Raw genomic sequence first — 12,195 nt, forward strand, 5'->3', positions numbered from 1 at the left:
TTGGTTTTTCCAAAGTCTTGGTGCAGCGAAAAGGATTTTGTTCTTCGATTGTGGAAAACTTATATTAAAGAAAACTTTTTAAAAAGTCATAGAATATCATACGACACGATTAAAATGAATCCCCATTATTTTCCAGCCACAGCACAATTAACAGAAACTGCAATATATCATACTTTAATAGAGTATATGTGTACTTTTAGTTATTATTAATTAAATTGATAATTTATGTAATTGATAATAATGGGTCGATTTTAACAGCTGTTTAGTTGGTTTCTGTTAGCAAATATTGACAACAACAACAACAACAATAATAATAATAATAATAATAATAATAATAATAATAATCTGATACAGTAGCCTCCTTTTCATGGTCTAACAAAGTTGATTTATCTGACTGTTCATCTTCCTACCTCGGATGTCTCTCCTACTAAACAACTTGCTTGTTTTCATTTTAAACTGCGTAAAAACTGTTCCTAATGTCATTCATAAAAATTCAGAATGAAATCTGACCGCTAATTTATGACTCTTCGGCAAACCGGAACACAAAATAGACCACTAGTTTCCGGCGGTTTTATTTAACAGACGCACTTCCTATTCAATTCCCTTCTCTTATCTCCAGAGTATTTTAAATCTTTTCCAAGAAGAAAATAATTCCGTATCTTTACTGTACATATGAACTGTTTTGAAACGAATAATGTCTCCGCTTGCGCGATGCCATCATTAGCACATCTTTTTTAAGGGGGCGGTGCCACGTGAGTCTGGCTGCACCAATGAAAGACGACGTTCGACTCGTGAATCACGCAAAGCATGATGGGATTCTTAATTTGTTCCATTAAAAAGTAGTTTTTGTGCTTTAATTCGAAGTCAAGCGCAGTCATTCTTATTTTAAGGTTACTGCGTGTTAATAGCTGGTCATTTTCGTGTGTTTTGTGTAGAATTTACAGTCTACCGTCTTCAGGATCTGTGTGTTAGTTGAAGTGATCGACTGTCTGAGGAAGTGAAAAGTTAAGACTATACTTTCAGGGATCATTTCTATAGTGACTGACTAGGAAATGTGATTTGAAAGCGATACGTCTCCCTAATCACGATGAAGAGCTGTGATGTATTCTTCTGAGCGTGAATCGGATTTAAGCTAATGATTTTTGTCATAGGTTTGAGTCATTGATGAACGTTCTCTGTTTCTTATGAAGCATGAGAAGAAGAGTACATGATCAGAGTGATTAGTGTGATCAAGTTTAAGAATAGATCTTAGAAAGGCTTAGTAATTCAGTTTATGAAAATGTTTTTGTGTTTTAAGTCTTCAGCTGATTATTTGTGTTTGTTGATATTTTTCTTTTAATTGTTTTTCATGTTTGTTCAAAATGCAAGAAGTGTGTTAGTGGAAATATTGAGAAACTGCTAGTTTTTAGAACATCTTCGAATTTGTTGAGAAGTTATAATTTTTGCACGTATTTAATACATTGATGAACCTTTCCATTACCAGGAAATTAAATACTTCAGGTGTTACAAGTATAAGTTATTCTGTTTTAAATATAAGCTAAAAAGCTCCGTGGTTTGTTTCTGTTGTAATCTGTTTCGAGTGGATTTGTTCATTTTTAAGAAGCTGTTGAATTGTTTTTGTTGAAATAATCCTGTTTATGCTGCAAGTGACTTGTTTTCCTTCTTGAAGTCATGCTTGTGAAGCGAGAAAAAACATCTGTTTTCCAGGCCTGTGTGTTAGTCGAAGCGCTCGACTATCTAAAGAAGTGTGAAGTTAAGATCGTTTATGTTATCTGAAAGTGTTACCTCTCCTTAATCACGATAAGATACACCTTTATTCGTCCCACCGTGGAGAAATTTTCCACGTTACAGCAGCAACAAAGTAGAAAGGTGTGCAAATACGAAGCAGGAAAGATAAGGAATTACAGAAGAAAAAGTAAGAATAACAATAATTTCACACAAACAGTTGCACTTGGTTATTGCACAGGATTATAATTATTGTAATTTCACAGTTTGAGAATATCACATGCAAGTGTGTATTATGATGACAGGTTATTTCACAGTTAGAACACACCGTCAGTATGAACAGTGTGTATTATGGTGACCGGTTCACTGAGAGCAGCTCTGATTTTAAAGTCTAATAGCAATAGGGAGAAAAGACCTTCTGTATCGCTCCTTCAGACATTTAGTCTGTCACTGAAGGATCTGCTCTGAGATGTAACTGTCAGACCGGGGGTGAGAATCATTCTCCTGCAAGGATGATAGCTTAGCTACCATCCTTCTTTCTCCCACTTCCTGTATTGTGTCCAGGGGCATCCCCAGAACTGACCTGATCTTTCTTTCTGCGGTAGAGCTGCTGTAGTACCAGTAGACCACTCCATCGGAGGTGGCTGAGATCGCTTCAAAGTCAAAAACAGTCTTCAATAGTGCTCCCTGCAAAAAAAGAGTCTGCTTTGTCCTTCCTTATAGATTACATCTGTGTTATCTGTCCAGTCCAGTTTGTTGTTCAGATGAACACCCAGGTATTTATAGGAATTCGCTCTCGAAATGATATACCTTTCTCAGTATGATTCAGATTTAAGCTGATGAGTTTTATTGTTTCTTTATGAAGCACAAGTGGAAGAATACATGATCAGAGCGATCAGAGCCTTGTGAATGTTTCAATCCTTTCAATATATTGTTTTGTTTTGTTTTTTGTTTGCTTTCATTGTAAATTACTACAAGTTGTTCGCTTCAGAGTCCGTCTTCAAAATCTGTGTGTTAGTTGAAGTGCTTGACTGTCTGAAGGAGTAAACAGTTAAGACCATGCTTTCAGGGATGAATTCTATAGTAACTGTGGTATATCTCTCAAAATGACAATGATGTGTTATTATGTACTCTTGCACTACCTCATTGCACTAATACCATAATGTTATTAGATACCTGTTTTTTTACAGTTTCTCAAAGTTGTACATCATTCCATTTTATTTTATTTCATTTCATTGCACATGTTCTTTTCAGCGCTACATGTCCTGCCTTGTGTTGTTTTTTGTACTTCCTGTTTTTGCTCTGTTTGCACCTAGTTGCACACTGCACTTTATGTGGCTAGGACAAACTTCTGTCCTAGCTCTGTGTTGTTGTTTCTGTGTTTGAAATTACATGTTGTATGTTTATGTAGAACCAGGGTCCTGGAGAAACGTTCTTTCATTTCACTATGTACTGTGTCAGCTATATGTGGTTGAAATGACAATAAAAGCTTCTTGACTTGACTTCTCAGCATCAATCAAGTTTCAGCTCATGAGTCACTCATTTGCTTGAGTCATTCTTTGGTAAGGAACATGAGAGAAAGAGAACCTGGTGCAGGGTTTATGGGTTTTTCTGCTCTGTTATATAATATGGGAAATAATACAGTAGGAGTTTATGTGGTGATGTGCAATTATTAAGTATTCTGCTTAGATTACGGCACATGCAAAAACACAAAACAGACAAAGAGATTTCATGGTTCAAATGCTTTAACTTGGAGTTGTACTTTAAGAGTATTTCAATTTAATAGTTACAGTACTCCCTACCTTGTGAAATTCTTGGTTCTTCTGTTGTTTTTTTCTTTTGTTAAAAGATGAAGAATTTTCAGTTGTTCTCTTCAAAGTGTTCTATGTGAAAAGAACCTAAGCAGTCTTAGTATTCTGCCATAAACAAAAATAAACATCTAGTGATTTTAAGTACAACAGGAAATGTTAACAGAAAACAGCTGGATGTAGAATTAGATACCCAATGAACAATCCAAATGTGAGTGTGAAGGAAAAAACTTCCTGAAACAACATGAAAAGGGAACCGGGAAGGCTGGCCCGGTCTCGGTCTGCTCTCTGGACAGGTTTTAGGTGTTGGTGGAAAAGAGGACACTTATTCAGAACTAGAAACAATATCCCTCCAGGATCTACTGTTTTAACGGTGAAGCTCCTTTAGTAGAAGATTCATTCAACTTTGAAACTTCTCTCTAATCACGATGAAGAGCTGTGATGTATTCTTCTGAGCGTGAATCTAGTTTAAGCTAATGAGTGTTTCTCGGGTTTAAACTGTTGATGAATGTTCTTTGTTTCTTTATGAAATCTGAGAAGAAGAAGAGTACGTGGTCTGAGTGGTTAATATATTTCAATCAATAGAAAGAAGTTTGTTTTGTTTATGATTAAAAAAAAGTAACGTAAATAACATTCTGTAATTGTCCTCATCTTGTTTATCCTACGTCACTGCTTTTTTTTTATACTTTATCTGTTTGACATTATAGTTTTGCTTCATCTAGTATTTTTTTTTTCTTAAGGAGCTAACTGTGAATAGAATTTACCTGTTATATTTGCAAATCTAAAATCTTTAGTTTTCAATGTCTGTGGTTTAGTTTTAGTTTGTTTCTGTTCAAAGTAAATGGTTGTATGTAGTCTAACATTTTGCTATTTTTGCAGGGTTTTTTTTGTTGTTCTTGTAGCATTAATTATCCTTTTTTATGAGGAAATTTACTTTGAAAGTTTCAAAGTTGAATGAATCTTCTACTAAAGGAGCTTCACCGTTAAAACAGTAGATCCTGGAGGGATATTGTTTCTAGTTCTGAATAAGCGTCCTCTTTTCCACCAACACCTAAAACCTGTCCAGAGAGCACACCGAGACTGAGCCAGCCTTCCCGGTTCCCTTTTCATGTTGTTTCAGGAAGTTTTTTCCTTCACACTCACATTTGGATTGTTCATTGGGTATCTAATTCTACATCCAGCTGTTTTCTGTTAACATTTCCTGTTATACTTAAAATCACTAGATGTTTATTTTTCTTTATGGCAGAATACTAAGACTGCTTTGTATGTGAAAATCCCAGTAGGTGTAGCGGTGTTCCTAAAAAGTGCTCAGTAATTGCTCACATTTTGATCATTTGTTGGGATTTTCTAAGATTTTGTTGTTGTTACATCTTCAATGGACGGTCCTTCACCTGCGTCTGTACTTCCACCTAGCGTCTGATCGAGGAACTGCAGGATCCTTCAAGCACGGAACTAACTCAGCCTTGTGGGCGCAAAGCATGATGGGAATGTTCATTCATTCGTTTAAAAAGCACTTTTTCTGCCTTTGTTCCAAATTAACTCTCGTCTTTTCGTTTTTTCTTTGTTTTAATAGACATTGTGTTGATAGATGTTCATTTCTGTGTGTTATGTGTTCAAATCTACTATCTTCAAGATGTGTGTGTTAGTTGAAGTGCTCCACTGTCTAAAGTGATCTCCCATCAAGACTATACTTTCAGGGATCATTTCTATAGTGACTGACTAGGAAATGTGATGTGAAAGTGTCACGTCTCTCTAATCACGATGACGAGGTCTGATGTGTTCTTCTGAGCGTGAATCGGGTTCAAGTTAATATTTTTTATTTCATCTTGAACCATTGATGAACGTTCTTTATTCCATCTGAAATAAAAGAGGAAGAGCACATGATCAGAGTGATTTTGTTTTGGTTTAAATTGGAGATAAATGAAAAGTTACATAATGAAATGTAAAGCATAATCCTGAAGAAAAAGTATTTTATATGCAAAAATTGTTTAATTTACTTTTAATAATTGAACATCTGTGTGGTAAGTTACTGATAGGTAGCACATTACTACTGTTAAGTTAGCTTATTATCCCACTTTACTAGGCAATGTTACATTGTTGATTTCTCTAGTAGTAAAAACACTAACTAACTTAGAAGTAAGAAGAGGTAACCTAACTAAGAAATATCAACATAGCTGACAAGAGTGCATATTTAATCTATAAACATCAGTATTTGTTTTCGGTGAGATTAGAATGATACATACCTTAAACCTCAGGTATTAGTTTGGGTAGATGAGGCTGCCTGCAAGTGCTGAAGCAGTCGTTCCTATTTTCTCACCTGGGATGCTCAAAGAGATTCAGAAAGACTCTAAGTACCTCTAGGTTATCTCAGGTGCAAAATCTGATTTTTCAGAGTCTTTTTTGCTTCATTTTAATTTACAGAAACAGTAGTTTCTTAATTTATATTTAGCAAATATAAAAATACAAGATGCTAATGGTATGGGAACCTTAACCTTTTAATTCATAGTTTACCTTCAGTCTATAATTTGGTCACCAGTGTATAATTCAAACTGAAGTTATACTGCTCTGATCAAGACTCATTATCTGATTTTATGGCAACACAATTCTGAATCCATGAATTCTGGACTTTCAGTGACTGTGATATGTGAGAGATTTTTCACACCCAACAGTCTCTAGAGCATACACAGAATGGTACGAAACATCCGGTGAGCAGCAGGTCTGCAGATTGAACCTGGTTGTGTCATGAACTGCTGGACAGTTTCTTTATGTTATGTTCCCATGTGCTTCCGTTCACATTGTTTTTGCACATGTGCTTACCCCAGTCTATCCTTCCTCCCTTTCCCCTTCTCCTTTTCTGCACACCTGTTCCTTATGTTTCATTTCCCTATTTATTCCTGTTGTCCTTGTCTTTTGCTGACCCCTTGTCTCTTATCTGATATTGCCTTCTGGTTTCTGTTGTTTGTTTTCCATTTTTTTGTTTGTTATTTTGTACTTAGTCAGCTAGTTTACCCTAGTGTTTCCATGTGTCTGTAGTTTTGCTATTTTATTTATAAATCCCAAGTTTTTCATTGCATTTGGGTCTGGATTTTGTACCAATGGAGGCAGCTACTCCTGATAGGTGACATGGTGCTGTAAAGTGGAGCTGGATAAGTGTAGAGAAGATAAGAGAGTGGATTCATTTCAGCATGAATCAGGATAAACCTGAAACACACTGTGCAGTACGTGTGTGCAGATGATGGTCTAAATGTTAATAAGACATTCAAAATCCGATGAAGCTGATTTGTGCCACATACATGTAAATTACAAAAGCGGCTAAACTGAAGTTGAAGTTAAAAAATGTGCTGAATAATTCATACATTTTCCATTAAACTGGAGCATAGATTATCTCATTCAGGATTGGTTGATAATTTAATCGTATTGTATTTTATTGTACTGACCATATCTAAATCTGGGAGTTGAAATTCTATAACTACGAACACATTCTGAGTTATAACACTGCAGATGTTACACTGACGTTGCTGAATAGGTCAAACTGGTGCCTCCAATAATGAAAACAGAAAAATGTGCCCCTTTTCAGTGCAATTCTTTACATATAATAGTAATAATAATAATAATAATAATAATAATAATAATAATAATAATATAATTATATATTTTTTTAATAATTTTTATACATTGGAATACAATTTGGAGTCAAAATCAAAAGCTAACTCTCTAACTCTTATAGTTTAATATAAGCTGGTAGTCACTGTGTAATGCACAAGTAAGAAAAAAAAAAAAAATATATATATATATATATATATATATATATATGAAAAAATTCTTGCATGTGCAGAATCTGCCTCTGAATTCACATTTGTTGATACAGATGTGTTTTGCACCATATTCACTGCAGCAACTGGAGCAAAAATGTGAGTGTGTATTTTGTAGAATAGAAATCACTAAGCATGATGCACATTATACTGAGATTCATTTCCAACCTTTGAGAAAGTTACAGTGACTTGTTTCTTTTCTCCAGATCACACAGCATGATGAGAACGTGTGTATGGTTTTTTTTTTTTTTTTTTGAGTCATTTTTGCCCTTTATGACACTCAATGTAGAGAGAAACAACAATCCACCATCTTCAGGATCTGAAAAGGAGGTGCAAAGAAATGTAGTTTGAAAGTCATACATCTCCCTTATCACTGAGCAGAAATCAGCTTTAATTATTGGTGAATTTTCTCTGCTTCCTACAAGAGAAAAAGAGTACGGTTAAGATATTAGTTCTTCACAGGAAATGTATTTTTTTCTGTATATCACTCCCCACTGCTGAGAAAGTTACAGAGAGTGATTTCTTTGTTCGGAAAGCCTGATGGAATGTTTGTTCGTTTTATAAAGAAAACATTTACTAAAAATGATTTTAAGTCAATTTTGTTTCCTGGATACTCTGTGTGAATGGCTGTGTATTTTCATGTGCGTTATGGTTACTATCTAACATCCACCATCTTCAGGATCTGTGTGTTAGTTGAAGTGCTCCACTGTCTAAAGTGCTCTTTCTCTAAGACTATACTTTCAGGGATCATTTCTATAGTGACTGACTAGGAAATGTTTTGAAAGTGCTCCATCTTCCTAATTATGATGATGAGTTATGACGTACTCTTCTTAACATGAACCAGGTTTCAGCTTGTGAGTTTTTCATGCTCTTAAACTGTTAATGAATGTTCTCTGTTTCTTAGGGGATGTGAAAGGAAGTGTACATGATCAGAGTGATTAACTGGTTTCAGTAAAAGAAATGAACTTAAAGGTTTTTGCTTTTGGTTGTTTAAGCTTAGCTTGTCTGTTAATTAATTTAATGGGTAATGAATTTTGATGTACTTTTCTGAGTGCAAAGATGGATAGAAAAAGGTTTAGGATTAGAGAATATAGCAGCAGAAGTAACAGAAATAATTTACTGACTGATACATTTAATTAAAGTGACCTGTGTATTTAAATAATCAAAAGTGAACAGTTATAAATATTTAAAGTGATGTGTACATGTAAACAAGATCAATGTAAAAGTGACGTGTGCATATAAACAAGACAACTATTGTGCGTGTATGTGTGTATGTACAGCTCAGTTCAGTTCTATGTTGAGACCAGCTCTCTGGTGTGTGTGTGTGTGTGTGTGTGTGTGTGTCCGTGTCCAACTCAGTTCAGTTCTCTGTTGAGATACCTGATTAAAGTAAATAAGTAAATAATGATAGCATCCTTTCCTTAAAGAATGGTGAAAATTCTTAGTATTCTAAGTAATTGCCAGGCAATCACAATGAGCCTCACAAAAACAAGTACACAAGTATATGGAACATTATAACATAGATTATAAGTGTAATATAAATAAATGTTTTAGGTTTTAAATGAGTTTCTGAAGGTATAATTAGTAAGTCCTAAGTCCTAAGTATAGCAACTACTAACACTTGTTAAATTAAAACTGTAACACATAGGTCTTGTACAGGCCTGCAGATACCATGTCACATGATTTTCAGCTATAGATGACGGTTAAAGAAAGAGGGGTTGTTTTATGGATAGGGGGGAAATTTATTTAATGTCAAAACAATCCCAAAATAGATGAAACCAGTAAGGGTGGGTAACTGGGCCAGAATGTATCTATACTGGGGGATTTGTGCACAAAATCTGTGTATTTGAGTGCCAATTTCGGTGTCGTTATTTTTTCAATAAAACCGGTTGCTTCTTCTCATCCAAGCCTGGAGGTGTTCTTCATTTCTTTATTTTTTCTGCATATTTGATGACTTTTTAAAATATCGGTAGTTGAAAAGGACTTCAGAACCACCCTGATGTGTCCACTCAGAGGGGGACTCTGAGTTCCGACACACTGCTTCCAACACAATTGGCTGATTTGATGATTACATGAATGAGTAGGTGTAGCGGTGTTCCTAAAAAGTGCTCAGTAATTGCTCACATTTTGATCATTTGTTGGGATTTTCTAAGATTTTGTTGTTGTTACATCTTCAATGGACGGTCCTTCACCTGCGTCTGTACTTCCACCTAGCGTCTGATCGAGGAACTGCAGGATCCTTCAAGCACGGAACTAACTCAGCCTTGTGGGCGCAAAGCATGATGGGAATGTTCATTCATTCGTTTAAAAAGCACTTTTTCTGCCTTTGTTCCAAATTAACTCTCGTCTTTTCGTCTTTTCTTTGTTTTAATAGACATTGTGTTGATAGATGTTCATTTCTGTGTGTTATGTGTTCAAATCTACTATCTTCAAGATGTGTGTGTTAGTTGAAGTGCTCCACTGTCTAAAGTGATCTCCCATCAAGACTATACTTTCAGGGATCATTTCTATAGTGACTGACTAGGAAATGTGATGTGAAAGTGTTACGTCTCTCTAATCACGATGACGAGGTCTGATGTGTTCTTCTGAGCGTGAATCGGGTTCAAGTTAATATTTTATATTTCATCTTGAACCATTGATGAATGTTCTTTATTTCACCTGAAATAAAAGAGGAAGAGTACATGATCAGAGTGATTTTTAATTACTGGTTCTTAAAAGAAGACTTGTTTTGATGGCTGTTTTAAATTTTACTGAAACATAGTATGTTAAATGCATCAAAATATTCAGTCATGTATTGATTTGTGATGAAAGTTATATATTCAATGATAACCTTGTAACTCTGCTTTGACAGCCTTGATCCATCTGGACTCCACTAGATTCTTGAAGGTGTGCTGTTATGGGAAGCTGAACATGGTTTTGATGTGTTCGGCTTCCAATATGTTATGGTATCTGGCACCAGATAATTGGATTGAGAGCTGGGGGATTTGGAGGCCAAATCAACACATCAAACTTATTGTATTCATCAAATCATTCCTGAACCAGTTTTGCATTGTGGCATGGTGCATTATCCTACTGAAAGAGGCCACAGCCATCAGGGAATACCAGTTCCATAAAAGGGTGTACATGGTCTGCAACATTGCTTAGGTAGATGGTATGTGTCAAAGTAACATCCACATGGATGGCAGGACCGAAGGTTTCCCAGCAGAACATTGCCCAAGGCATAACATTATCAGCAAAAAAAAAAAGGATTTGAGATTTGTGATAAAAGTAGTTGTTTTAGAGACGCCAATCAGCCTAGAAGCATGTCTTTGGACTGTGGGAGGACACCAGAGCACTCGGGGGAAACCCACCAAGCACGGGGAGGACATGCAAACTCCACACACACAGTGAGCGGGAGCGAGACTCGAATTTTATTTACTGACTTGTATTTGTGCTAGAAAAATATTAATGAAAAAATATTAAACCATTGATGAACACTCTCTGTGTTTTGTAAAACATGACAGAAAGAGTAAATGATCAGAGTGATCAGCTGATTGAAACATAGTGAGTGAAGCAGTAAGAATAAAAGTTTAACTTTTCCTAATACTTTCATTTCATTTCATGTACCACTTATCCAGTCTATCATGAGGTCATGGGGAGCCTGTCCCTATCTCAGGCATCCTCAGGGATGGGTATCCCAGGATACACCCTGGACAGAGTAGCAACCCATCGCCGCGCACACACACACTCATTCACTTACACAATCACAAACTACAGGCAATTTAGAGACTCTAATCAGCCTAAAAACATGTCTTTAGACTGTGGGAGGAAATCCAGAGGAAACCCACCAAGCACCAACATGCAAACTCCACAGACTCGAACCCAGGATGCTGGAGGTGTGCAGCGAATGTGCTAACCACTAAGCCACCTTTATCTAAGTAAATAAATTGACAGGATTGTGTTGAATCTAGAATGGGTTTTTGTGTAGTGTTTATTAAATATAACTTTCTGGAGCGTTTCCTATAATAATTGAATAAGAAAGATTATACTTTCAGGAATGATTTTTTTGTTACTGAGTTGGAAGTGAGATGTGATCGTGTTATGTAATGATGATGAGGTCTGATGTGCTCTTCGGGGCTTGAATCGGGTTTTGGCTTCATAATAGTTTCATGGGTTTGAGCATTGATGAACGTTCTTTATTTCTTTTTAAATAAAAGAGGATAAGAACATAATCATAGAGGGGTATGATTGATTTGTTGTTTGTTTGTTTTTAAAAACTTTTTATTTTTCCAAAGCCTATCACTGGAAGATGTATTTTGTTTTAAAGGATTGTTGGTGCTATATTAAGTGTTTATAAAATGCATAGAACACTGCGAATGTACTTCAGTTAGAATGCGTGCATCATACAGACAACACCTGAGAAATAATAAATAACTGTTTTCTCTCTTTGTCCAAAACTTCCATATGAAAGTGAACACTAGTAGAGATTTGGGTTGGAGCGCATGGGTTGAAGATCTGTTTTTTTTTGTTTGTTTGTTTGTTTGGGTTTTTTTCAAATGTGTAAATTTGCAAAACTGGTGCATTAAACAGTTAACAAGCTTTTAAAGGTTAGCTCTCCCTCCCCCCTTACCCTCCCACCTTTCTCTCTACATTTTAATACTCTCTCTCTCTCTCTCTCTCTCTCTTTCTCTTCCATCAAATACACCCTCTCTCTCTTTTCCTCTGAATACTCTCTGCCTTTCTTTCTTTAAGTACTATCAGTCTCTCTTTTTAAATACTACCTCTGTGGCTCGCTCTCTGTGTGTGTGTGTGTGTGTGTGTGTGTTTGTGCGTCTCTCTCTCTCTCTCTCTCTCTCTCTCTCTCTGTCTGT

The 12,195-nt window shown here is 35.8% G+C and overlaps 4 non-coding genes and 2 pseudogenes across 4 annotated transcripts; all 6 read left to right on the forward strand.

The window, feature by feature from the left end:
- The first annotated feature begins 1,007 nt into the window (after nucleotides 1-1,007).
- LOC131357023 (small nucleolar RNA U3) lies at nucleotides 1,008-1,221 on the forward strand. Its single transcript, XR_009205214.1, has one exon. It is a non-coding gene; the product is annotated as a small nucleolar RNA U3 (small nucleolar RNA).
- Nucleotides 1,222-3,900: 2,679 nt separating this feature from the next.
- On the forward strand, nucleotides 3,901-4,098 carry LOC131356941 (small nucleolar RNA U3; annotated as a pseudogene).
- Nucleotides 4,099-5,214: 1,116 nt separating this feature from the next.
- On the forward strand, nucleotides 5,215-5,427 carry LOC131357026 (small nucleolar RNA U3). Its single transcript, XR_009205217.1, has one exon. It is a non-coding gene; the product is annotated as a small nucleolar RNA U3 (small nucleolar RNA).
- Nucleotides 5,428-8,073: 2,646 nt separating this feature from the next.
- Nucleotides 8,074-8,284, forward strand: LOC131356900 (small nucleolar RNA U3). The gene has a single exon (XR_009205145.1). It is a non-coding gene; the product is annotated as a small nucleolar RNA U3 (small nucleolar RNA).
- Nucleotides 8,285-9,827: 1,543 nt separating this feature from the next.
- LOC131357027 (small nucleolar RNA U3) lies at nucleotides 9,828-10,040 on the forward strand. Its single transcript, XR_009205218.1, has one exon. It is a non-coding gene; the product is annotated as a small nucleolar RNA U3 (small nucleolar RNA).
- A 1,391-nt stretch (nucleotides 10,041-11,431) lies between these two features.
- Nucleotides 11,432-11,562, forward strand: LOC131356985 (small nucleolar RNA U3; annotated as a pseudogene).
- The last annotated feature ends 633 nt before the right edge of the window (nucleotides 11,563-12,195 follow it).

The sequence above is a fragment of the Hemibagrus wyckioides genome, linkage group LG07, assembly GCF_019097595.1.
Source record: "Hemibagrus wyckioides isolate EC202008001 linkage group LG07, SWU_Hwy_1.0, whole genome shotgun sequence".
Taxonomy (NCBI): domain Eukaryota; kingdom Metazoa; phylum Chordata; class Actinopteri; order Siluriformes; family Bagridae; genus Hemibagrus; species Hemibagrus wyckioides.